This window comes from Python bivittatus, unplaced genomic scaffold, assembly GCF_059951505.1.
Source record: "Python bivittatus isolate LINGU-HERP-01145 unplaced genomic scaffold, Pbiv_v1 ctg000250_np1212, whole genome shotgun sequence".
In the NCBI taxonomy this organism is placed as follows: Eukaryota; Metazoa; Chordata; class Lepidosauria; order Squamata; family Pythonidae; genus Python; species Python bivittatus.
Window position 1 is genome coordinate 907759 of NW_028277057.1, and position 24390 is coordinate 932148.

Consider the following 24390-nt stretch of genomic DNA (forward strand, 5'->3'; position numbering starts at 1 on the left):
TTAGCTTTCAAGATTGCCTACAGAACCCCCAGGGGCTCAGACTGAACAAAAGGCCCAGCTTTGGTTGCTGCTGAGTTTTTGGGCAATGGCTTAGGCTGGGCCATTTTATTTGGTGCCCTGGGCTTGAGAAGGTGCTCCCTCCATTCAAAAGGTCCTGATAATCTTTTTGGAGAATCTTACAGGATTTTTTTTAGAATTTAGATCATGTTATGGCCTCATAAGATGTTAGTCTGTGCAGGACTTTCGTCCATGGGCAAAAAAGTGCTTTTGAGTTCAGGGAAGAAATATAATTTGGGAAAGCACCTCGGACATGACCCTCCCTAGTTCTCATGAACAGGAAGGGGGAGGGGAGTGCATTCAGACTTCCAAGATTCTGGTACTGTAACCTTATAATAAAAGTAGTATTAGCTTGTATGTTCTGGATTCCAGATTTGGTTAGCCTTGAAGGAATGACACTGTCTTCTTATCTTCTGTCTCCTATGGTATTCCTTCAATACCATCCTTGCTTACCAACATCTAAATACTCTATTCTTTCTTGTGTCCCTATATGCAGGGACACAGGGTAAAATACATTAACTTGCCTTAGGAACAAATAAGTTGCCAGTGCAGATATTTCAACAATATGTCATCTGTGCAAGCTAACATTGAATGAAGTATGGATCCACCTAATAGCAATATTGTCCCACACTCATTTTACCAGCTTGTCAGCAGGAATATTATAGGAGAATCTGCTGAGTCCTTTGCTGAAATCAAGATATACTATGTCTACCCTGTTTTCATTATCTATCTATCTATCTATCTATCTATCTATCTATCTATCTATCTATCTATCTATCTATCTACAAGAAGAGAGCATGGATGTTAAGTCTGTGTTTCCTAGTGAATAATACATGGTTGTCTTGCTGCTCATTGATTGAATTGTTGCACATGTTGCACTAAGGTTTGGCTTGTTTAACTATGGTTAATGGAATAAACCATAATTTGCCAGGTAAATATAACACACTAAGCTGTAAACCATGGCTTAGAGTGGCTGGATTCACACATCACACTACACTGAAGCCAAGCAAACAACATTATGCCCCAGCATATTGTTGGAAAGAGGTTGTGGAGCACTTAAGAACCTGTTCTAGAATGTGGCCCAGTATGAGGAAGATCTAACAGTTATATTGCCCAACAACCAAGTATCAGCCTAAACATTTGGTAAGGTAGATGGCTCTTCCTCAGACTGAAGTGTGTTTGCTAGTGGTGAAGTTTTCTAAGAACCTTTATGGAAGATCTCCAGAACTGGAATGGTTGTGAATAGACCACTGGCTGCAGATTCTGAGCAGGAACAGTAGAAAGGCAAGATTAAATGCACAGGAGACATTTTAGTTGGAAACAATTCTGGCAATGGAGCTTCTGAATAAAAGGAAGTCGAGTCGCAAGAGGATGCCTGGTGTGGAAATCAAGTCTCATTTCCAGCCCGCCTTTGCATTGCTGGGGATTTGTTCTGACAGCCACACAATTGTTCAGGGAATATGCTTGTCTCGCCCCATCTATCCTCAGGGCTGTCACGCGCTAGAGAAAGACATGCTTCAGAGGAAGCAACATGGTTACATAACAGGAAGATGGAGGAAGAAAGGTGCCTTTGGCCAGCGAAAGGAGATGACATAGCTACTCCTGGAGCTGCCTTTGCAAAATGTAAATGCTGTGGCTCCTTCAATGCTTCTTAATTCTTGCCATTCCGTGCAATCATTCTCAAACAGGGTTTCAGGGCTTCTTTGCATACAGCATCCTGTTGTTTTCTGGGAAAGGCTTTGCGCGGAGAGCAGCTGCATGAGCGCACTTGAACACCCAAAACAGACTGTTTCTGTTGAGAGAAACATCCTTCTTGAGGGAGACAAAGACAGCTGCCAGCAAAGGCACCGTCCTGTCTTGAACATCTGCCTCCCTTTCAGAGGCAGGCTTCCTGGGTCTTTAACGGCACCATCATCCCCTGGGGGTGAGAGGTGCTGCGGTAGCCAGAGGCCAAAGGAAGAACACCCAACATCTGGAACAACTTCTTTCAGTCAGGGGACTTTCCTTTTTGAAAAATCCAGCCTCCAAGGAATGGAGGAGGCGTGGTGATGAGGCAGTGATGTCCCCATTCCTTGACTACTGCTGAAATGTTGGGATTCTTCTTCATTTGTATTTATTTATTTGGGTGGAGGTAAGGAGAGGATTGAATTTTTGAAAGTTAAAATAGGTGCATTCAGCTCAGAGGCTGAATGCACCTCTTTAAAAAAAATGCAAAAATTGTGCTACCCAAAGGTGCCCTTTTTTTTCCTGAATTTTGACAGCATGAGCTTGGGTTGCTCTGAACCTGGACATTATGAGTTGTGAAACATGGTTTGTAGCACAGCAGGTTGTGTGAACCCAGTCCATTGTGGTTTACTGAAGAAACCACATTTAAACAAATGAGAAACCAAGTCCTAAAATGTAAGCTTCCAGAACCAGATACTGTTTCTATTGCCCATGTTATCTGATGATGTTACTGCAGCAGCCATTCTGACTCTAGTTTGTCCTATTGCTGCTTGTATATATAATTTTTATTTTTGTTTGAACTTTATATTATGGTTTTCACTGCATATACAGGCAATAATATTCACAACCCATTGTCCTGGTTGATTGGGGCAGCTTATAAATACGATGTAAATTTAAATAACTGTGCAATGTGTGTTAATCTATCATGGTATGGTGATGGTTGGATTTAAATAGCAGTAGCACTGATGTTCATTGATTGCATTGGCTTATGTGAAATCATCTGGGGGGGGGGGTTAATTAGAGAAGAGTCTCCTGCTTCAAAGCCAGAAGATGAATTAGGAACACTTAGAGCATATTCCATGGCTACATATGTAATCTTTATGTTCCATTAGTTCCACCATCTGTCATTTCACAAATAGAAGCTCCAGGTTCTTCTACCATTCTGCTTCTGCTCACCAATCTTATTTTTTGCTGGCTATCATCTATCTAGTTATCTAGCTATTTCTATCTATTATCTATCTATTATCTATCTATCTATCTATCTATCTATCTATCTATCTATCTATCTATCTATCTATCTATCTATCTATCATCATCTCTCTCTCTCTCTGAGATTTCTTTGCTATCTCAAATGATGAAACTGCCCCGGTGAGAGTGTCAGATTACTCATACAAAGATGACCTACTAAAAATCATGAATGTTTAGCAAACTGGCTTTTCATTCTGTAGCCTCAAGCAAATAATAATGATGATGATGATGATTATGTATGTATGTATGTATGTATATGGTTAAGCATAGAATTTTTGCAAGCAACAGAGGTTAAGAAGAGGCAGGGCTTCAATCACAGTGTTGCAGTTGCCATTTTCTGTTTCTGACCTTCCCTTTGATGTGTATGGTCATGTTATTTTGGATCTTGGTCCATATGTGGGCTAATTCCTACTTATATCGATGTTTAGTTAAGGTTTCTTAGTGTTGACTGAAGGCAACTGATATAGTCTTCAATTGCAATATTGTGCTTGGACAGCAAACTCTTTTTTTAAACACCTTGAAACTCCTTTAAATAGCTAGCATGCTAGCTGGGGAATTCTGGGAGTTGAAGTCCATGTGTCTTGAAATTGCCAAGTTTGAGAAACATTGCTCTTCAGGGTTCTTAGAGAATCAGATGCAAATGAGGAGTCTAACTGGGTTCCTTGCCAGATTTTGGAGTTCATATGGGCAAGATGCCCCCAGCGCGTCTCTTCTTGAATTAGCCCATCTTTTCCTGGCCACCCACCCCCATTGCTCATTTACTTGCCAAGGTTAGGCAATCTGATATTTTAATCAACTTCCATCAGCCCCATCCAGTATTGCTAGTGAAAGAATTGGGTCCAAAGCATCGGGTGGACACTATGTTATCTACTCTTGTGCTAGACTTGCCACTTGTCCCTTATTTCAAGCAATTGCTCCATATTTAGGATTTAAATACAGTTTTCCTTTGAAGTTAATGCAAAACACAGATTGTTCTTTTAAAGGGGTACTGGGGAAAATGCACCATAAATGTAAAATGGTTCATTTTACATTATTTAACTCTCAAAAAGGGAAAAAAAGCACACAGGTGCCAATCTCTTGTACTAATAAAAGCTAGTCTTATATCATGCCACAGGACAGAATTAAATTATTAATATTTAATGCAGTTTACTGAACAATAGGAAAACATGAGAAATTAAACACATACATTAGTATATGGTAGTCCAAATACATATGAGATATAGGCCTCTGGTTGGGACTCCCTACTGTAAAATGCTTATGGAAATAGAAGTAAAATCTTCAGGTCATTGAATAAGGGGTATCGTTCCAGGCTTGTATTATTTATTTTCTATTAGTAGTAGTAGTTCTAAAAACATGTACTGTAGAATCCATATCATCCAATTATATTTAACTTACCACTTTTGGAATGAGCGAGAGGGAGCAGACTAAGCAACTGATTAAAAGATCATAGCAAATGATAAAAACCACGAGGTCTAACAATTAATTTCACTCCCATTAAGGTGGATTCCAGCTGAATGAAAATCCAATTCCTAGCAGAACAGTTCAACAGTGGAATCAATCACCTGCGGAGAGAATAGGGTTCCTTCATTGGATGGGTCCACGGGGAAGCTAGACAGCTTCCGGCCTGCGATACTTTCATCTGGATTCTTGTATTGAACAGAAGGAGGCACCCAGTGACCCAAAATGGTCCCTTCCAATTCTGTGGTTATAATTTCAGTGGGTCTTCATAGCGCTAATTTAGCTGTGATACTTGTGAATGCTGAAAACAGTTTGCTTAGAAAGGCAGTGTATGATGATACAAAATAAATGCATACATAAATCCACTGCAGAACAGAAATGCACCATTTTCCTCACTCTTGGAGCACTTTAGTGGGCAAACCTACATCTAATGAGATGCACTTTCCCTTTCCCTCTGGGTCCCCGGGAGAGAACCGGGCAAAGAGCACAGAGAAAGCTCCACACTGAGAAGATAGAAAGAGTGAAAGCGGATGAGAACCAGGAAACTGGCACCGGACCCACGGTTGGATGTTTGTGGTATAGTCTGGCAGTACTGAACCCTGGCAAAGGATGTATTTACAGTGGCACCTTTCCCAGCCTGGCATTCTCCATTGGCCATGGTTGTTGGGGGTGATGGGAATTGTAGTCCGACATGTTTGGAGCACATGGGTTTGGACAAATCTAAACTTTTCATAGTTGTGTAGAAGAGGCAAAGTTCTGGCAGTCAGAAACTGGCTTGCAAAGATAAGGAAGCCTAAATCTGACCAGCCTTATTTCAGAAAGCTGTAAGAACATGTTATTTTATTGATTTTTATGGAAACCTGAATGGTGGACTAAAACCTTTTAATGTTATTTTATTCATCAAGGAATGTACTAATCCCATATTTTATTCATTTTTTCTTCAGAAACAGCAACTTCATAAATTGCTGGTACTGTACTGGATTGGGAAATCCACAGGCCCCAGGAGGAGATCCTTAACCAGGAACATCTGGTGGGGGAAGGGAGTCAAAAAAGTCAAGATGGTGACTTCAATTGCACAGCTGTGGCTGCAGCCTTCACTCCTTTTATACCCTCCCTCACAGACTCCCCTGTCTTAACTTGACATTTTAAGGGAAAAAACTAGATCCCACCATAAAAAATCATAGGCTTTTAGCCTATTCAATGATTTGACTTTGGAAAAATTAAAAAAATAAATTAGATGTTAGTACCACATGCATATGTTCTTACTGTTCCTTGGAGCACACAGTGAGAAATTATGAAATGTGGCAGAATCCTTTGAAAATAAGGGACCTGGCAAATTTTGAGATCCAAGAGTTGCTCCAGTTACAGTCCTGAAGATGTGAGGGTGTGTGTGTGTGTCTCCCCCTCAATACAAGCAATCTTGAGGGCTTATGGGTCTACTCAGAAGTCGGTGTCCAGTGGGGGTGCTAAAAAAGTCCAAGATGGTGGCTATAGCTTTGCAATGAAAGCCCTGCCTCCTTTTTAATTGTTACATGTGGGACCCATATAAAAAAGGGAGAGGGTTGATCATAGCTGCCATTTTGACTTTTTGGACTCCCTGCAGATGCCCCTGCTGAGAAGTAAGTGCTTTTTTAATTCCATAAGGGTGGTCCTAATTAAATCTACCTAGATTTAGTTTATAATGAGATCTGCATGTTGCTCTCTTCACTTGGAAAAGATAGTTGTGTTGGGATCCTGTTGAAGCCTTTGAAGTTAAAGTGGCTTTGGAGGGGGACATGTGTTCTCTAAAGATAAGAAAGAGCTTTTAAATGTCTTCTTTCCTCTGCTAATTGATATCTTAAATAGAACTGTGACGTGAATTCCAGAGAGGGTTGCTGGCTGCCTTCTCTACGGTCATCGCACACCACCAACCATCCCCACTAATAGCTGGAGTTGGACCATTAAAAGATGGATCAGAAATAATTTATACAATTGCCAGTTGCAAGATTAAAATCAAGCAAGTTCCCAGTCTAGAAAGATGCCCTTTTTCCTTTTGTCATACACTGGAGACTATACACACCATTAGTTTGATAGCTGACAACCATCTGTCTTGGTAAGATGATAAACTTGATGTACTCCCTTGGGCAAAAGGAAGGACAATGTCTTCACTGTGGTGTATTGCAAAAGTCAAGAGAATGATATATAGGCTCAACCTTGCCTTGAGATCTGAATCTACTCATCCCAACTGCACAGGGGTCAATTGTGGCACGGCCAGCTTCCAATTCCTCAAGAATCAGCTTGGCGAAAAGGATTTAACAGAAGATGTGTAGCTTACTCACTAGTGGGGAACTGGTGGCTCTTCAAATATTGCTGAACGACATTTCCAAAAACTCTATCCAGCTGGGCCAATGGAAGGATGCTGGAAGGTATAGTTTATTAACACCTGGAAGACCAGAGTTTTCTCATCTTGGCTGAATGTAATTCTTGTTATTGTTGAGGTTAAGTTAATTTTCACATCCAGGTTTGAGAAGACCCTGAACAGAGTGCCGGTAGTGAAAGTTCCTGGCAACAGAGCTGGGCAGCAGCAATGAACTTAGTAGCACCTGTTTACTTCCTCCACCCACTCAGAATACATAAATGAGACATATGACATATGGGCTGCAAAAATATAGTTGGCATCAAAGAGTTTGAATGCTCTGTTTGCTGCTATCTTGCAGTCATGTGAGTTTTTGCAATCATTTATGGTATCCTGAATTGCAACTCAGCTACATCCTATGTATCTGATGCTAAATTCACATGTCACACATGTTTGATTTTGGCTTAGCATATTGTATGAACCCCAGTACTGGTTTGTTTGTCTGATGGTTTTATTTGGTAGTAGTCCTTTATTACCTGTCATTCTCCAGCAAAATTTACATTCAATGTTAAAATTAAAACCCTCCCATTATGCCAAAAATTTAACCTGCATATTGTAAGAATAACTACTGTAAGATTTAAGGTACTAGCACAAATGTAGTACCAATGCCATTAAGGAGAGACAGACAGATATAGATAGATATAGAGTTAGAATTTCAAAGTCAATGATAAATACCACTATTAGCTTGTCAATCATGGTTTATGGTTTTAGATGGGTTTTGAACCTATCTAACAAGCCAAGGGAAATCATAATGTGTTAGCCTAGTCACAGTTAGTGTCACCCTAAGATTGCTTATTCTGGATGTTCTGGGATTTGTAATTCCAAACAAATATGGAAGCCCTAGCTTGAGGATGGCTGGATGCAAGAGTAGAGAATATAATTTAGCTCAGGGTTGAACTGTTGGGTTGTTGATGTTCTCTGAGGTTGTCATTAGATCTTCTGATTTTATTTCACAGCTGCTTTCAACTGAAGGACATTCCGTTACACGATTTAATAGAAAGATAGCTCTACAGTTTTGGGATGGTACCATTTTTTAAACTTGTTTTTGGCCAACACACTTGGTGAATGACTCTTCTGTCTTTATCTTTTGTCACAGACATCCAGGCTCTATTTCCAAGCAAAGTATCACAGCTGAAGCAGGATGAAGAAGTCATCACTTAATTTGAGTCAACTGTATCTGCAGTTTGTTTAGCACATTGATTTTGCCAAGGTAGCAAAATATGGCAGAAAGCAGAAGAACATTCCTTAGGTTACATTTGTTGTTCTTTTTCATCGAAATTAGGGTACTTTCTTCACTGACCTGGCTCCTAGCGTCTGTTGACAGAAATCAGCAAAAGCTGATCTGGGGAAAAGAAAATTCTACTAGAGTCTGAGGCCTATGTTCAAACCCCATTAGAAAGGCCTTTGCCCTTGTTGCCATGGAGACAAACAGCAGCTGTGGGGGGGGGGAGGGTGCAAGACGGCCATGGCAGACTGTACCCCACAGATGGATCAGATGGCATGGATCTGCCTCAGATGGACAGTGTCAGACATCAGGTTTCCTCCTGCAGCTTGCAGTTTGCAAGTCAAATGACCAACATGTATCTTAGGGTCTATAAAGAAATAATTTCCCAGGAAATCAAGGGTATCCCCAAGCAAAGATAAAACATAGCATGGATTTGCATAACGTTTGTATTTCCTGATTTAGATGAATAGATGAATAGTGAATTCATACATCACAGTAACTCCTGGCATTTTTAACTAATCCACAAGTGGATGCCACATGCGGTTAGTCTTCTCCAACCTGAGGGTCAACTGAGTACGTGGACTTCAAACTCCTCGATGCCCCAGCCAAATGGCCATTACTGAGAATTCTTGAGTTGGAAATCCACACAACTGGAAGGTCTCCATTTTGGGAAAAGCTGTACTCAGCTGTCACCAACCTAATCATATTATGGCTTTGCACGATACATATGTTGTCTTACAATTCTTAAACATTAAATTAGACTTGGACTGTGGACAACTTTGCCTTCAGGCAAGGTTTCACAACCTTCACACCACTGAGATGGGTGGACCAGCTTTCAAAATTCCCCAGCCAGTATGGCTGTTGTTGAGGATTTTGGAAGCTGAAATTCACATAGGTGGAAGTTGCAAAGCTTGGGAAACATGGTGCTAGATTAAAAGAGGGGTGATTAGTTTGGGTTTCAATGTATTGTGTGAACACAACTTTGGGTTGCCTCTTGATTGTGTCTGATTTCTTGAACCGGTTAGCTGGCTGTTTTTGTTGGCCTTATACCCTACTGAAACAAATCCTTGCTTCTTGGACAACCTTGTAACGATGGAAGCATATTAAGTCACCTATATATGGCTAAATAAATATGATAGAGATGATAGAGAGATAGAGAGATGATAGATCACCTGTACAATTCTATAATCCATATCATACCGTTGTTATTTTCAGCTTTTTAAAAAAATTAATACATTTAAGAAATATTGAGAAGAATAAGAAAAATATTATGTTCTGAGAGGGTTTTTAAAATATATATATAAAGTTCAGTAATTAGTAATTAAGTTCCACTTCCACAGAAAATCTGGCAGGAGAACATAGCACATGTTCCATCTCAATGTAATTTCAGTTCATTTCTTTTCATCATTATTTTTAGCCATACTCATTTTTCTTTAATGGTAACAGATGAAAAATCTCCTGGCTTTCTCTACGTGTTAACAATTTGGGCAGCAAGAAATACGTTTGACTATTTTTTACATATCGCAGGCTGAAACTGTGAGTGATGCCAAAATATATGTCTATAAGCGGAAATGTTTTGCTGTACTGTATGTATTTATGTTATGTCCTACTTAGGGAAGAAAGAGAGAGAAAAGGAGGGTATATAGGGAATATATACTCCCTAGGCAGTTGACAGGATCAAAAATAAACGTTAAAATGCAATGCAATTATTAGAATAAGCATACGTTTAGGCAACCTCACTATGAAATCCATGATTATGGTCCTGGGTAGCCAGTCAATAAATTCTATTCATTCAGAATGTTCTCTCTCATCCACGTGCAAAACCAGGGGGAAATATTAACTAAGCCATTTGCAATAGCAAGAAGAAAAGTATTTCTGCATTGTATCATAAGAAACCATTGTTCTGATAATGTTTTGGACAATGTCTCCTGCAATGATGCTGAAAACCATCCTTACAGTCCAAAATCACATCTGAATACTTTACCGCTTAGCGTTAGGTGGTAAAGGTATAAGGCGGTGGAAAAGAGTGATACATAAAAGATTTCCTGTGGAAAAGACAAGTACAATGCCTATTGTAAATTTAGGGCGGGTCCCCTGGGTCACCTCAAGCCCCCCAGATTTTTTGCAGCTCCTTTCCAAAATGGGATGGTAAAGCAACACCAGATGCTACTGTGGTTTCCTGCTTTGTTTTGTGAAAGAAAGTAGGAAAGCCGTAAGGTTAAGCCTCCAATAACCTTAATACACCTATTTTATTTTTTGAAAATCAACTTGCTAAACATAGAAGGGCTGAACAGTCCAACTGCCTCCTTACGTGAAGTCACTCACTCTCTGTTGTAGCCTTTGATGAGTGAAACAAGAATATATCCCCAGTCACAAAAATAAGGCGGGGGTTAAAAATAGTTCCAAAGAGTAAAAACCATTACAGGAAATGTAAATGTGTGTCTGATGCAAGACATTCACTGTATAGAGAAGAGAAGCTGGGTAACGGCCAATGGTGTGTGTCTGACACAGCTCAAAACCCACAACGATTGTTCTGAAGGCTTAGGTGGTGTGTACAATTACTAGGACGGTGGAGGAAGAGATCTGCTTTTTATTAATCTGAACTCCTTGCGTTGATTTAATGCTATGTAAGCTCATGGAAAATAATTGAATTTTTTTCAGAATGTACTTTATGCATCCCAGAAAATACTCTAGGACTAATTTAGGGCATGGAAATTTGTAGCTGCTGCTAAAAAGATTACACGCACTCCAACTCTTCTTCTTTTTCACGTTTCTATACATGGAATGTAATTGCCTTTGTCCAGAACTTTGTCTTTATTTAAAATATTTTGCTTGTATTCTGGGCTAAACATATTGTTAAGGATGTAATGCAGAATTCGATAGGAAAATGCCTTTTTGAAATCCAAACTTGTTCATCAAACAAGTCTGGATCTGAAAAAGGCATTTCCCTGTCAAATTTGGTAATACAATGTCTGTATTGTAAAACAGTGTCTGGTTTGTTTGACTGTTTTTAATAGAAAACAGAACTAACGATTTGTTTCTATCAAGTTTTCATCTTCTTAGCCACCCAGAGTCAATATTGCGAGATGAGCAGCCGCATAGATTGATTAAATAAAAATAAAGAAATAAAATCATAATGAAGACATAAAAGAACTTAACACATAACATCCAGAAAGGAAGAGACTCACTTTTTACCAAGGGCAGTCAAAGGAATTGTGATATTGACCAGATGGTGCATTAAATTTATTATGAAAACACAAAGCGCCAAGGACAGGGGTGTCTGTGGAGGGGGATGGGGTCAAAAAAGTCAAAATGGTGGCCGCAACAGCACAATCAAAGACTCACCTCTTTTTTATATGTGCTGTGCATGTGACACAGGTTCAGTAAGGACTGGGCTTTGATTGTGTAGCCACAGGCATCATTTTGACTTTTTGACCTACCCTGCAGACAGTCCCCAGCAAAGCATCCATGAAGGAGAACAGAGGCCTCCATACTCTACTTCTCTTAAAAGGTTACTGCAGAAGAAAATATGGGTTGCTTCTGCTGCTGCTGCTCCTTCTAATAAAAAAAAAAAATATCCGTATGAATCATGAAGTTAAATCTATGCATATTTGCAGAAAGAATGTTCGCTCCAAATCAAGCCTGCCAGGCCTTCCGCCCTTTTGAGCACAAGGTCCGTTAACGACGAGCCATGTGCCTCCTGATCATGTTCTGAACCAGCATCTTATTTTTCTGTATCGTTTAGATGCGGATAGAGGCAACCCCTTTTATCCATTTGAAAGACATGACCTGAAACCAGCTGGTAACCTAGCTACCAAAGATTACTCAGCTAGACCTTAGCCCCTGGCATCCATGTTTAGAGGACACATCTTTAGCTATTAGCCAAGCAAGACGTTAGGGGGAAGAAACACCAGTCCTGCCCTGCCTGCCCACCCATCCTGGTCCTCCCCTGCCTGCATCACAGGGAGCTTCCCACCTCGATAATCCTGCAGGATGGACCTCTCAAAAGCATTCCGTGATTCAGAAGCGAAGGAATGTCCAAGTTTTCATTTTAAGTGGAGCAGCAGGATTGACCCTTCATTCCTACAACCCCAGATCGATATTGCAAATGATCTTACTTCCAAGGCATACTTGGAAGAGTATGATCTTCCTAAGAGGGAGTCCTTGTGAAAAGAATCCATCCCTTTGAGACGAGGTAGGCTTGGGCCAGAAATAGACATTTAACCATCTCATCCCAAGGAGGTATTAAGAATACAAAGGGCTTTTCGAGCCGGTTAGGCGTGAGCTTACTTTTTTGTACCGCACAGCCTAATTAGAAGCTAGGGAATTATTAGTGCCTTGCCTAATCTCTTTAGACTGTACTATTTTGGTTTCAAAGCAGATACCTGGTTGGAGCACCCTTTTTGCTTCTGTGTTGAATATTTCGTGGCTTGTCTGTGTTGCATGGCTATGTGGTGGGCGGTTGGAGAATGACAATTCTCTAGTCTAGATCCAAGGTGAGGAAGCCAACGCTCACACTTTTCAGAAACTAATTAATGCATTTCATGTCATCGATGAATGTAGTGTGGAGGGGGGAGAAACTCACGTTCACAGCAGCTGTTTGGTTATTAGAGAGCAGCAGGCGGGTGCAGAAAGAAGGGTTCTGTTGATTGGTAGACTTCATATAATATTTTTAATGCTTTCCCTAGACTGGGGCTTGGTGAAGGAAAATGGTGCTACCAAAAGTGGGGGAGAGGGGGAATGTGAGAACTACTAGAAAAGCCTTTTGCCTTCAATACTGCAGACCTTCTGGATGTAAAAGTTAAATAAGGGTTTATCTATGCAGGCAACATATGTCAAGGATGGGAGATGTTGCTCCTTATTCTCTACTCCTGGAAAGACTTTATAATGACATCAAACTTCTTAAGGGATGCTGTTAGATGTAGAGGGTGGAGGGAATGGCCCTGAAGGACAGGAGGAAGAGCCGCTACCTAGGTAATGGTCAGATAAAAGGGCCCTGAGCCCAGGCCAAGAAAGTAATGTGAATAAATGTCTCAGACTCTCTAGTTCACACAAAGATAAAGAGAGGGAGGGATGAAGCGTATTTAGACTTGCAAGATTGTGTTACTATAGCTGTTACAATAAAAGGAGTACTGACTTACATGCCATGGGTTTCTTAGCCTAGTCTACCTTGAAGGGCTGACATCACCTAAATATCTCAGATACCTCAATATGTCTAAGTAACACCTCTCTTACACAAGCTGCATTAGATACTGGTGAGCTGCTGGGTGCAATTCAAGGTGCTGGTTGTCATCTACGAAGTCCTTCACGTCACAGGGACTGGTTGTTTCTACTTGTCCTGTAAGACCAGACAGAGCAGGCTTGCTTCATATCCATCTCTCAAGCAATGCTGCCTGGTGGGACCCTCTGGAACAGCATCCCCATGAAGCTTCACACAGCCCTCACCCTCATGTCCTTTAAACCAGTCTTGAAGATCTGGCTTTTCCTCCAGACCCTTAGCTGGGTTGGGTTGTGGTATCTCCCCTGTCATGATCACTTTTTTTTTTTTTAGCTTAATGTACTGTGGTTTCATTTTTAAATGGTATCTCGAGAGTTGCCATTGAGTTGGGTGGTGGTAGAAATTTCCATTACAAATAAATAAATAAATAGCTGCCCATCAAGATGTGTAGCTTCTTCAGCCATAGCTGGGAAAAGGTACAAAAGCAAATATAAAGATGTTGAAAGAGAACTAGTTTTTCATACTGATTTACTACATTTGGCCTACAGGGAATTCAGAAATGAAAGGAATGTAGAAATCAGATTCACAAGGGTTGCCATCTTTTTCCTGCTTCAGCCTTGCCTGTCTTAGGTTGTATGTTGTTAACCCCCTTGGCCAACTAGTTGAGGTAAGTCAGTCAGCTGAAGAGTCAAAATACATAACTCAGCTTTGGTGATTATACTGGATTCCAGCCTTTCCACTTCAAACTGCTTTCCCCTGCAATGGTCCTCACCATCACCACCCTGGACTTAGCAAATAAAAATATAAGGGACAGAATCTGAGCCCTTTCTTAATCTATGCTAGCTTTCTACAGAAATTTAGATGGTGGATCTTCCATCAGCATCTTGCTGCCTGTAGAAAAAATAACATTTCCTCCTCCAGTTGAAGTGTACAATATCCAGAGAAAGTTGAACACTTGCCATAGTAAATTTCAGATGTACTTCTTCCCCTTTGTGACAATAACTATGATAGTAATGATGATTATGTCTTGGTACAGTTCAGAAAGGGTCATGTCATATTATAGTTTAGCTCTGAAATATCTATTGTTCCAATAGAAGTGAATACATGTGGCTCAGGGTTGAACTGTGGAGTCCTTGGTGCTCTCTGAGTTTGGTGGTTTGATTGCAGATATTTCATTACCTGACTAGGTAACATCATCAGTGTGTGTGAGTGTGGGATTTGCTCCCTGTTTATATACAGTAGCTTGCCCTACCAGTTTTGGTGGGGGTGTGGTTTTCTCCTCCTTGATTAGGGTATTGTTTTCTGCTTGATTGTTTGTCTGGTGTTAAACCCTCTTTATCTGGGTGTTGGCTGCTCGAGAGGATGTGCTCTGGTCTTTGGGTTTCCTTCTTAGCTTTTTTATTCTCTCTTTTGAATGGTGCGTAAATGTGGTTTATCTCTATGTGTCTGTTGATGGCTGAATTGTCTGAATGCCAAGCTTCCAGGAATTCCCTAGCGTTAAACATCTATATCGGCTTTTCCAGATCTACAGTTGATTGCATTGTTTAGTCATTACTTGCACTGAATCCAGGTATTTTCTTTCAGTAAACTGCTTTCAGTTCTGTGATATTCCTAGCACTTAAATTCTACATGTTGGTGTTGAGAAAATGTACCTACCATTCCCAACTAAATTGGGTTGTTGCAATTTGTAGCACTGACAGAGATATGGTTACCTCAGTGTGTAGGATTTTAAGGTCTAGATGGCTAAAGTCCAGAAAGAACTAAGATTTGTGAAGGATGCCAAGAACCACAAAAATCAATATTTGGGCTATGATAGGAACAAAAGGAGGATAGGGGATCAAGGAAGACTTAGGCATACTGCTTAGGAAATATTGAGGAAGGTTAAGATGATGCAGAAAAGATGGAAGTACTGAATCTATGAGAAGATTGTACCCTCCACTCAGCTAATGCAAAATTATAGAAGAAGACAGTGCTGACTTTGGGGAATCCTTACTGGTCAGATGAACATAATAGGTCTCTCTTCTCTAAATAGCCCTTCTATTTTCTTCTCACTAGGTGCTTACCCCCTATGTGCCCAATCTACATGGCAGCCCACAGGATGAGGCAGACACATACAACTGTGACTCTCCTTTCATTATTTAGAGGCCAGTTGAACATAGCGTGGTATGGTAGCGAGTCTCTGAAGATGTTGCTGAAGGATCATTCCTGGCCATTATCCAATAATGTTGATCTTGAACATGAAACCAATGGTCCTCCCCTTCCCCACACATATATCATGTCGTAACATTTTAAATGTTTTCTTATTTACTTCATTTCTTTCATTCCCCAGCAAGATATTGCAAGTACAGGAGAATCCAAGATGCCTTCACAAGGATCATCAGCAACTTCACAAGGATCAGAGCATCTCCTTCTTCATCACCATCATCATCATCATTCAGCTAAGACTCAAGACATCAAGCATCATCTATTTTGTAAACCTAATCTGATGTCTGTGTGATTGAGAATGGAGTAATTTTCCCTCTTTAAAGGATATGTGGAATGCCCTTTTTAGTATATAACACTCATGGCTTTCCATTAAAAAAACTAAGATCATGGCATCTGGACCCATCAGTTCCTGGCAAATAGAATGGGTAGAAATGGAAGCAGTAACAGACTTCATTTATTTGGCTCCAAGATCACCGCAATGGAGACTGCACCCATGAAATTAAAAGATGCTTGCTCCTTGGGAAGAAAGCTACGGCAAACCTAGATAGCATATTAAAAAGCAGAGATGTCACCTTGCCGACAAAGATCCGCATAGTCAAAGCTATGGTTTTTCCAGTAGTAATGTATGGCTGTGAGAGCTGGACCATAAAGAAGGCTGAGCGCCAAAGAATTGATGGTGGTGCTGGAGAAGACTCTTAAGAGTCCCCTGGACTGCTAGGAGGTCAAACCAGTCAATCTTAAAGGAATTGAACTGTGGTGCTGGAGAAGACTCTTAAGAGTCTCCTGGACTGCTAGGAGGTCAAACCAGTCAATCTGAAAGGAAATCAACCCTGATTGCTCATTGGAAGGATTGATAATGAAGCTCAAGCTCAGATACTTTGGTCACCTAGTGCGAAGAGAGGACTCTTTGGAAAAGACCCTGATGCTGGGAAAGATTGAAGGCAAAAGAAGGGGATGGCAGAGGATGAGATGGTTAGATAGCATCACTGAAGCAGTGAGCATGAAACTGAGCAAACTCAGGGAGGCAGCGAAGGACAGGAAGGCCTGGTGCAATATGGTTCATGGGGTCACAAAGAGTCAGACATGACTTAACAACTGAACAACAACAACTCATGACTTTCATAACAGTCAGTTATTTCTCAGATTATACACATACAGGTCATCCATAGATCAACTGCTGCTAAATTAGACCTACTGTAAAATATCTGGAGCATTAAGAAATATAGATCAGCATTTAAGTCTGGTTTCAGCCTGTCACTAGATATGGCAGAGGAAGCCATATTTGCTACCTATGATCCTCCTCCATAAAGAGGACATGGGTCTCATTTTAAAAACTGTGGGTGAGAATGAGTGACGAGAATACTCTTTAGGTTAACATATTGTGCAAAACCATAATGCAATTTACTTGTCTTGGGTTTGGAGGTGGGGCCGGTGAACTAAGAATACTAAAACCACAATTACAATTTGCTGCTTCACACATTTCCTTTCACTCCTATATAAATATGATTTGTTCCAGGAGGTTCCCCCCGTTGATGTAAAATAAAAATCCTTTTGTTCCAAAAATTGCCTTGGTTCCTTCTGTATCAGCTACATAATTTTTTTTTCCTATAGGAACCAGGTTTTAACTCAATGACAAAATCCTCCAGCGATATGCTCCAGACAGTAATAATAAAATATATATTTTAAAACTCACAAAGAAAGAACCCCCACAGGAGTCCCAAAAGCTGGTTTGGTGTACTGCGGGGGTGTGCAAACAGTGTGGTGCATTGTGTATGTGACACACATAAAAAGTGGGTGGAGCTTGATTGCTTCATTGGCCCATACCCAGTGGACACTCCTGATGCAGTGGTGAAGGTGCTGGAGTAGAAACTGGAAACCTATGAATGGTAGTCTCCCTTAAATAGACTCCGGTGTTTGGGCCATTCTCATCCCAGCCCAGTTCACAAGGCTGTTGTTGTGGGGAAAATAGGAGGAGGGAGCATTATGTACGCCACTTTGAGTTGTACAAAATAAAGGCAGGATAGAAAATGTAACAAATAAATAAAAACCAAAGAATGAAAAACAACTGCAGTCAAACCTAAGTCATTCAAAATGAAAGCAGTGGAAGCAAAACATTAATCTAGCTCGGTGTTTCTCAACCTCAGCAACGTTCAGATGTGTGGACTTCAACTCCCAGAATTCCCCAGCCAGCATGGCTGGCTGGGGAATTCTGGGAGTTGAAGTCCACACATCTGAAAGTGAGCAAGGCTGAGAAACACTGCTCTCACTGAACTAGAAATATCAACATCGTAAAACAACGTAAATGTCAAGGAGAGAAAGAAACGTGTGCATGGCTGCCATTTTATATTTTAGCTTTTAGCTTTTGTATTTATATACCGCTCGTTTGTTGTTCGTTTTTATTGTCATTATTCCTTTTGTTATTACTATTATTATTATCATTATTGTGTGTTTATGTTATATGCCGCCCAAAGTCACACTGTTGGAGTTGGGCGGCCTTATAAATCCTTAAATAAGTAAGTAAGTAAGTGTGTGTGTGTCTGTATAGTGCTGTAGACACGCAACAAGTCTCTCTGGAGTGGTTTTTTCACTCCTGGAGTATCACTGTCATAAAGATCTTGTCTTTGGTGGGTCATCTGAAGGAGGTTTCTGAAGATAACCCAGCAATTCCGAGCTCTTAAGATGAAATCCAGTGCCTAGCACAAGAATCAAGGAATCCTCTCTTTCTGCATGTTTAGATAGGCGCTGAAAATGTTTTTATTCTGGAAGAAACTTTTTGTCATCCATCGCCACCGTTGTCGTCAGTGATTCCATTTCTGTTGGTTAAAAGGAGCAGCATCGTATTTTATTGAGTCTTTCATTGTGAGTCCATGTTAACAGCTTTATAGGCTGATTTCAGAAATCTTAAAAGGGTAATAAATAAAATAATGGAATAAAAGAGTGCCAGAACCCTAAAAGGAATAATCTAGCAGCCCACTTGCCATGAACCTCCTACAACATTAGCTTAGAAAACTAGTTTAGTTTTACCATTCGCTGTTCTTTGGAATATTGCATTTCTTAGATTTTGGGGAAAAATGCCACTATTTACTTTACATGTCACTTATGTTCGTAGGGGCCACATCTATCACATCAGCTCATAACCGTCTAGCGATGTCCCATCAAGAGAATCTGCTGCCCAAGTCAGAGAACGAAACGACGTTTGCCTCATTATGGCTTCCCCAGAGGCCCTCTGGAAGTTGACACCCAATTATAATTTGCAATGTAATAGGAAAAATGCTTTAAAATGTGAGGAGCAATCATATGAACACTTTTTGAGAATTTATGAAAATAAATTAAATTCAACCTGCCCGTCCTCACTTTCTGAAGTGCAGCTCCAGTACACCATTCAAAATCCAGGTTAAAAAATAAAAAAAAATTGGGATCCCTAATCTAGAGAAACCAAGTACACTGGAAGTTGATTTTGATTTTTCGATACTAGGCATGGCAGAGCCACTCAGATTCACTTAGATGAGATGGGAGGCCGTACAAATGGAAATAATAATAATATAATCATAATCATAATAATGTAAGGCTACATTTAAGAAGTGTAGAACTAGTTGTCGATGTGCTATTAGCTCTGAGCATCCTCACTTCACCCATATTCACTGTTCTCCAGCATTTGTTACCTAAGGACGATGCCTTATTTTACCTAATAGCAGAGTTGGTTGACCCTCAATATAGACGGAAAGAATTGACATTTTACAGAAATTAGTAGATTGCTTTGGGCTCTGGCAGAGTTGGGGACTGAGGGAGTTAGTTCCATAAGCACTGGTTTAGTTCAACCATCATGCTAAGTTATAATGTGATTTATTGGTAGGTTAGTGCATTGTCTGCACATTGCCACTGTAGTTTAGTTAACAAAGCATGGTACAAATATAACGAGTTAGGCCAATTTGTACTTAGGGATGGCCACCATAGGATGGTGGTTAAGGTGTTGAGCCAGAGCCAAGGAAAGATCCAAGTTTAAGTCCACCTTCAGCCATGGAAACCTATAGAGTGACTTTGGGCTGTCTCTCTCTCTTAGCCCAACCTAAGGTTGGTGTTTTGGGGTTAAAATGAAGAGAGGTCCCCATATAAGCTGGCAGAATATAAATCTAACAAAGAAAGAACTACGATGAATTCTACCATAGGAGATCATATTGAGGGTCAAATGGCTGGACCATATCAGAAATACTACCGAGTCTGGCTGTAAATAGCTGCTTGGAAAATGTCTATTTCAGCTTATTCATCTGAAAAAAAAATGTTTGGCTGCTGGGTGCTGTTTCCATGGAAACAGACGTCCAATTGGGAAGAGAAAGAAAAATTCCCCAGTTTTAAAGTAATATGTGTTTTGAATGTTTTATCCTGGTTTGTCACAATATTAACCTCCCCTAATAAAAGAAGGGGTTTGAAATCTCCAAAAAAAAAAAAGAAAGAAAGACCTTTTATAATGTGTCAGTGTTTCTTTTTTCTTTAGTGGTCATTTGTCCATGAGAGATCTAGATTTCTGCTGCAATTTGTATAGAATAAAAATAAATAACCCATTATCAGAGAAAAGCCAAACCTTTGGAGGTATGTTTATGTGTGCCCAGGAGAGAGAGTTCAATCTCTAAAAGATATCAATTTTATTCAACGCACTGTACATTTAAGAGCCAACAACTTACAGATCTATTTACAGCTGTCCTAAAATGCCACAGGCATTTTCAGCTCAAACACTTGGGATATATAGGTTGTGTATTCAACCTGGCTCACCTCATGGATGTATCTGCTCTGAATCTTCTAAATCAGTGTTTCTCAACCATGTCAACTTGAAGATGTGTGGACTTCAACTCCCAGAATTCCCTAGCCAGCCATGCTGGCTGGGGAATTCTGGGAGTTGAAGTCCACACATCTTCAAATTGACAAGGTTGAGAAACACCACTCTAAATGATGCCACGCCATGGAGATGGTGAGTTTCAGATATCTATTAAAAATCCACTGTATTATATTGGCTTTCCTAACTATTCATTCCCTCCAAATATCTGGGTTTTTTCCAATGGATTGTTTTGACCCTGTTTTAGGATTACTGTAATCCACTTTGGGAAGACCAGTGAAATATATAAATATAGAGGTAAATGCATAGGATTGCATGATTAGAAAAGGAAATATTTTTCTAATTAATCTGTACTGGAGGAAAGTTAGTCGTCCCTTTGATTTAGGGTTATACATTATCCATGCCAGAATCTTTTGAATCTTCACATGGGATTAAATAAATGGTATTTGGTTTTTAATGGAAGACAGGTCAGCTGATCTTGAGCAAGTTTATGTACCACAGAGTAACAAGGAGGATGTTTAATGGGACCTAGGTTAGCATGGTGCATGGAATTGCTTAAAGACATGTTTAAGTGGTATCCAATACAGATTTTTGTGGGAATAAATCCAGTCAAACTCTTAATTCCAAAACGACATACATGAAATCAATAGGACTAAATATTCTCAGATTTAACCTTTTGTGTGAGGGTGCCCCAAAAAAGAAAAGATAAAAAGAAAACAGTTAATGAGTACCAGCATATAGTTGAGATCGTAATTTGTAGTTTTTGTAGTGACAGCCAGTGTCTTTGACCCTTTGAAGCCTGAGTTATGTACTTTCTTCTCATTATACTCGTAGTGTACCATTTATGCTGACAATTGTCAGGATCTTTCCATCCATAACTGGATTGCTTTTAAAGCAATTTCTCACGGAAGCACTTGGCAGAGTTTTATAAAGGTTGGAAAATGAAGCCTAACAACATTCCTGTCAACTAGCATGATTTATGAACTTCGGTTAGAACACATGGAAGGGCCTGATGCCAAGCTGCAGGAGACCTCCAGGGTCTGACTTCCTTTCTACTGTTTCAAACCTATGAATGTTGTGTCAACACCTGCTGAAAAGCGACAAGGCAGAAGTTCCCTAGAGCAGGGTTCCTCAACCTTGGCCACTTTAAGACGTGTGGACTTCAACTCCCAGAATTCCCCAGCCAGCATATGGGGAATTCTGGGAGTTGAAGTCCATACGTCTTAAAGTGGCCAAGGTTGAGGAACCCTGCCCTAGAGAGAACCACATTTAAACATGCACACAAGGAACGCAAAGGAAAAGTGAAGCTTTTCACTTTTCACCCAAATCTGTGTTATCTTCAGATTCGATAATCATTCCCTTTACTTCTTCCTCCAAGTTGTTAATAAAAGTGTTGAAGATCATGGTTTTCAGATCTTCATTAAGCTTTTGGGCAAAAATCGCACTGAGTTCTTCTAGGGTCCTCAATCCTTCCCTGCCCCTCCGTCCCCCCCCCCTTCAATTACAGGAAAGCAAATTTCAGTTGATGGCTAGGAAAAACTTGGTAAAAATAAGAGCAGTTTCAAGTGGAATCAGTTGTCTGAAGAGGAGGTGGGCTCCTTTTGCTGGGTGTGTCTGAATACTGACTTGACAGCCAGGTGTTAGGGATGTTGTGATCTGGATCTGATTTCCATTCTCAATGGTCTCTTCCAATTCTATTATTCTATGAATTCAGAGTGATCGTGGGATGAAAAACAGAACAGAGTGATTTGTTTAAAAAAAAGGTGTCCAGAGCTGTTTGCACCAAGCTGATCTCCTCCAGATGTCTTGAATTTCACCTCCCATGATTTCTACCCTAAGGTGATGGAAAATCAGCCTAAAGCTTGGCTTACTGAAAAGTTTAAGCCAGTTTTCAAATTTATTTTGCTGTTATATCCAAGGAACCCCCAAAATAATCCATTCCGTAGAGGAAGGCACAATCTGTCAGAATAGCTCGGCATTGTGCCAGAACTGAATTCTCTGATATTCTTTATTTGAAAGCTCTAACAATGAGTCAAAACAATGTCTAAATGTGCTTGATTTAAGAACATAGAACAGGCGTGCTATAGGTTGAAAGAACCACCATCTCTCCGGGAGAGGTCAACGGTATTTAAGTCAAGAGGCAGTCTCATCAATCTGTTGCAGAACAAATAGAGACCAACTCCAGGCCATCTTAAATCTAAGATATTTATTGTGCTGCAAACATTTTGCTGTTCCGTCTAGTTCTGACAGAAAGAGTGGGAAAATTATGCCACAATAATTTCTTAATTATTTAAGCGTCACATAATCCTTCATTGCTTTTTGTTTCTTTTGCGTTAAACCAATTGAAGTCTGTGCTTATGCATACTGCCCAAGGCAGAATGTCAGACAGGGATTTTACATTTCAGCTTCACCCACTTAATACAAAAAGTGCTTTTAACATGTACTGTAACTGCTAACAAATTGAACCTGTGTATATGAGGAGTCTTGGTTCTTAATATTTCTTTCCAAATTTATTTAAGCATATAATGACTGAGTTCACACATTACAGCTTAGCCTAAAGTGTGAACCTAACCATGTGAGAAGGGAATCCTGCTGCATGGCCAATGAATATTCACACTCTGCCCCTTGAGCCAAGAACAATCTAAGTTTGTTTCCAACAAAACATATTCGAATAGGGAGGCCATGCAGCTATGCTAAAGCAGTTCCCAGACACAAGCATAATACGGAACAAAGGTTTTTTGGCAAAAGCAGCAACCCAAATAAATAATTGGTTTGGGGTAGCAGTTAAGGTGTGGGACTAGAAGCCAGGAGATTATCAGGTCTAGTCCTCCCTTAGGCATGGAAGCTGGCTGATGTCAGCCTCAATAAGTAGACCAGATCAGGAAACCATTTCCACAGGAAGACTAAAATGACTTTTGTTGAGACTGGCTATCATAACAGAATCTTGCACGTCTGATTCTGCTGTTACCTCCTCCCCCTTCTGATACTCCAGTGAATTAGGGAGGCGTCTGCGTGAGATGCTTCTGAATATTATCTCGTTGTTCTGGACTTAAAAAATGCTTCTGCCCCTTTTGCCTAGGAAATGGTTCCTGCGTATCTCCGTCAAGGTCACCCTCCTTACTCTCTACAGCTGGTGACTTTGGACCAGTCGCTCTTAGCCCAACTCACTTCACAGGGTGGCGGTTGTGTGGGAAATAGGAGGAGGAAGCCTTTGTACACTGCCTTGAGTTGTACAGAATGAAAGGCAGGATGTACAGTATATATAATACACCAAAAAGCCAAAGCAAAACCCAGTCCCCCCGGTGTCTTTTTAGATGTGCAGCTGGCGCCTCAGCATCTCTTTGAGCATGCCTTGAAAGCTTTAATTCTGCTTGCTTGATTTGGGAAAACGGCCCCATTGAATGTGTTGTAGAAAGGATCGGGCGTGTAACTCTCTAGAATGTGTTCCCAAGTAACTGCATAGAAATGCTGTCTTGGGTCTGTTACACTGTCACACACTCCGCTGTCTGCTTTCTTGACATGAAAGTAATATTCATAGAAACAGGGGTGTCCACAGGGTATGGTCAAAAAAAGTCAAGGTGGCGCCCCCAACAGTGTGATTGATCAAAATTCTTTCATGGGTTTCGCTTTGATTGCACTGCTGTGGCTGCCATCTTGACTTTTTTGACATCCTACAGGCACCCCTGCATAGAAAGATTTAGAACACACAAATGACACATAATTGGAGAGAGACGAAAGTACGGGCAGCAGTTTGATAGAACATGAGACCAAAGGCAACCTGGCAAGAGATGCCTCCTCAGATGAAACTCACAAGAGATCCATTCCACAGATTTGGGGGGGGGGGGGCGATTCATTCCCTCCCAGTCCAGTATTAATTTGCTTGGTGAGAGCCCCCGTTTGAAGAATCGCCTATGACCCCTGAGGATTCCTGGGACAGCTTTCCTTTCTTTGGGATCTTTGCTCCCTATTTGTGTCCAATCGGAATTTTGGATTGGGACAGTAGCTTGTGCTCCTCCTAAATTCTGGAAGAC

The 24390-nt window shown here is 40.5% G+C and overlaps 1 protein-coding gene across 3 annotated transcripts in view; it reads left to right on the forward strand.

Annotated features, from left to right (window-relative positions):
- The window catches only part of PAFAH2 (platelet activating factor acetylhydrolase 2), a 35913-nt gene extending 18859 nt beyond the window's left edge, over positions 1–17054 (forward strand). Inside the window, exons 11-13 of one of the 3 annotated variants that reach the window (XR_015796158.1) lie at positions 5433–6893; positions 7980–8093; positions 15656–17054. The gene's annotated coding sequence lies outside the window, so the exon portion shown is untranslated. Of the gene's footprint in view, positions 1–5432; positions 6894–7979 lie in introns of all 3 variants that reach the window. The other 2 variants (XR_015796159.1, XR_015796157.1) reach the window with 2 other exon arrangements.
- Positions 17055–24390: the final 7336 nt, after the last annotated feature.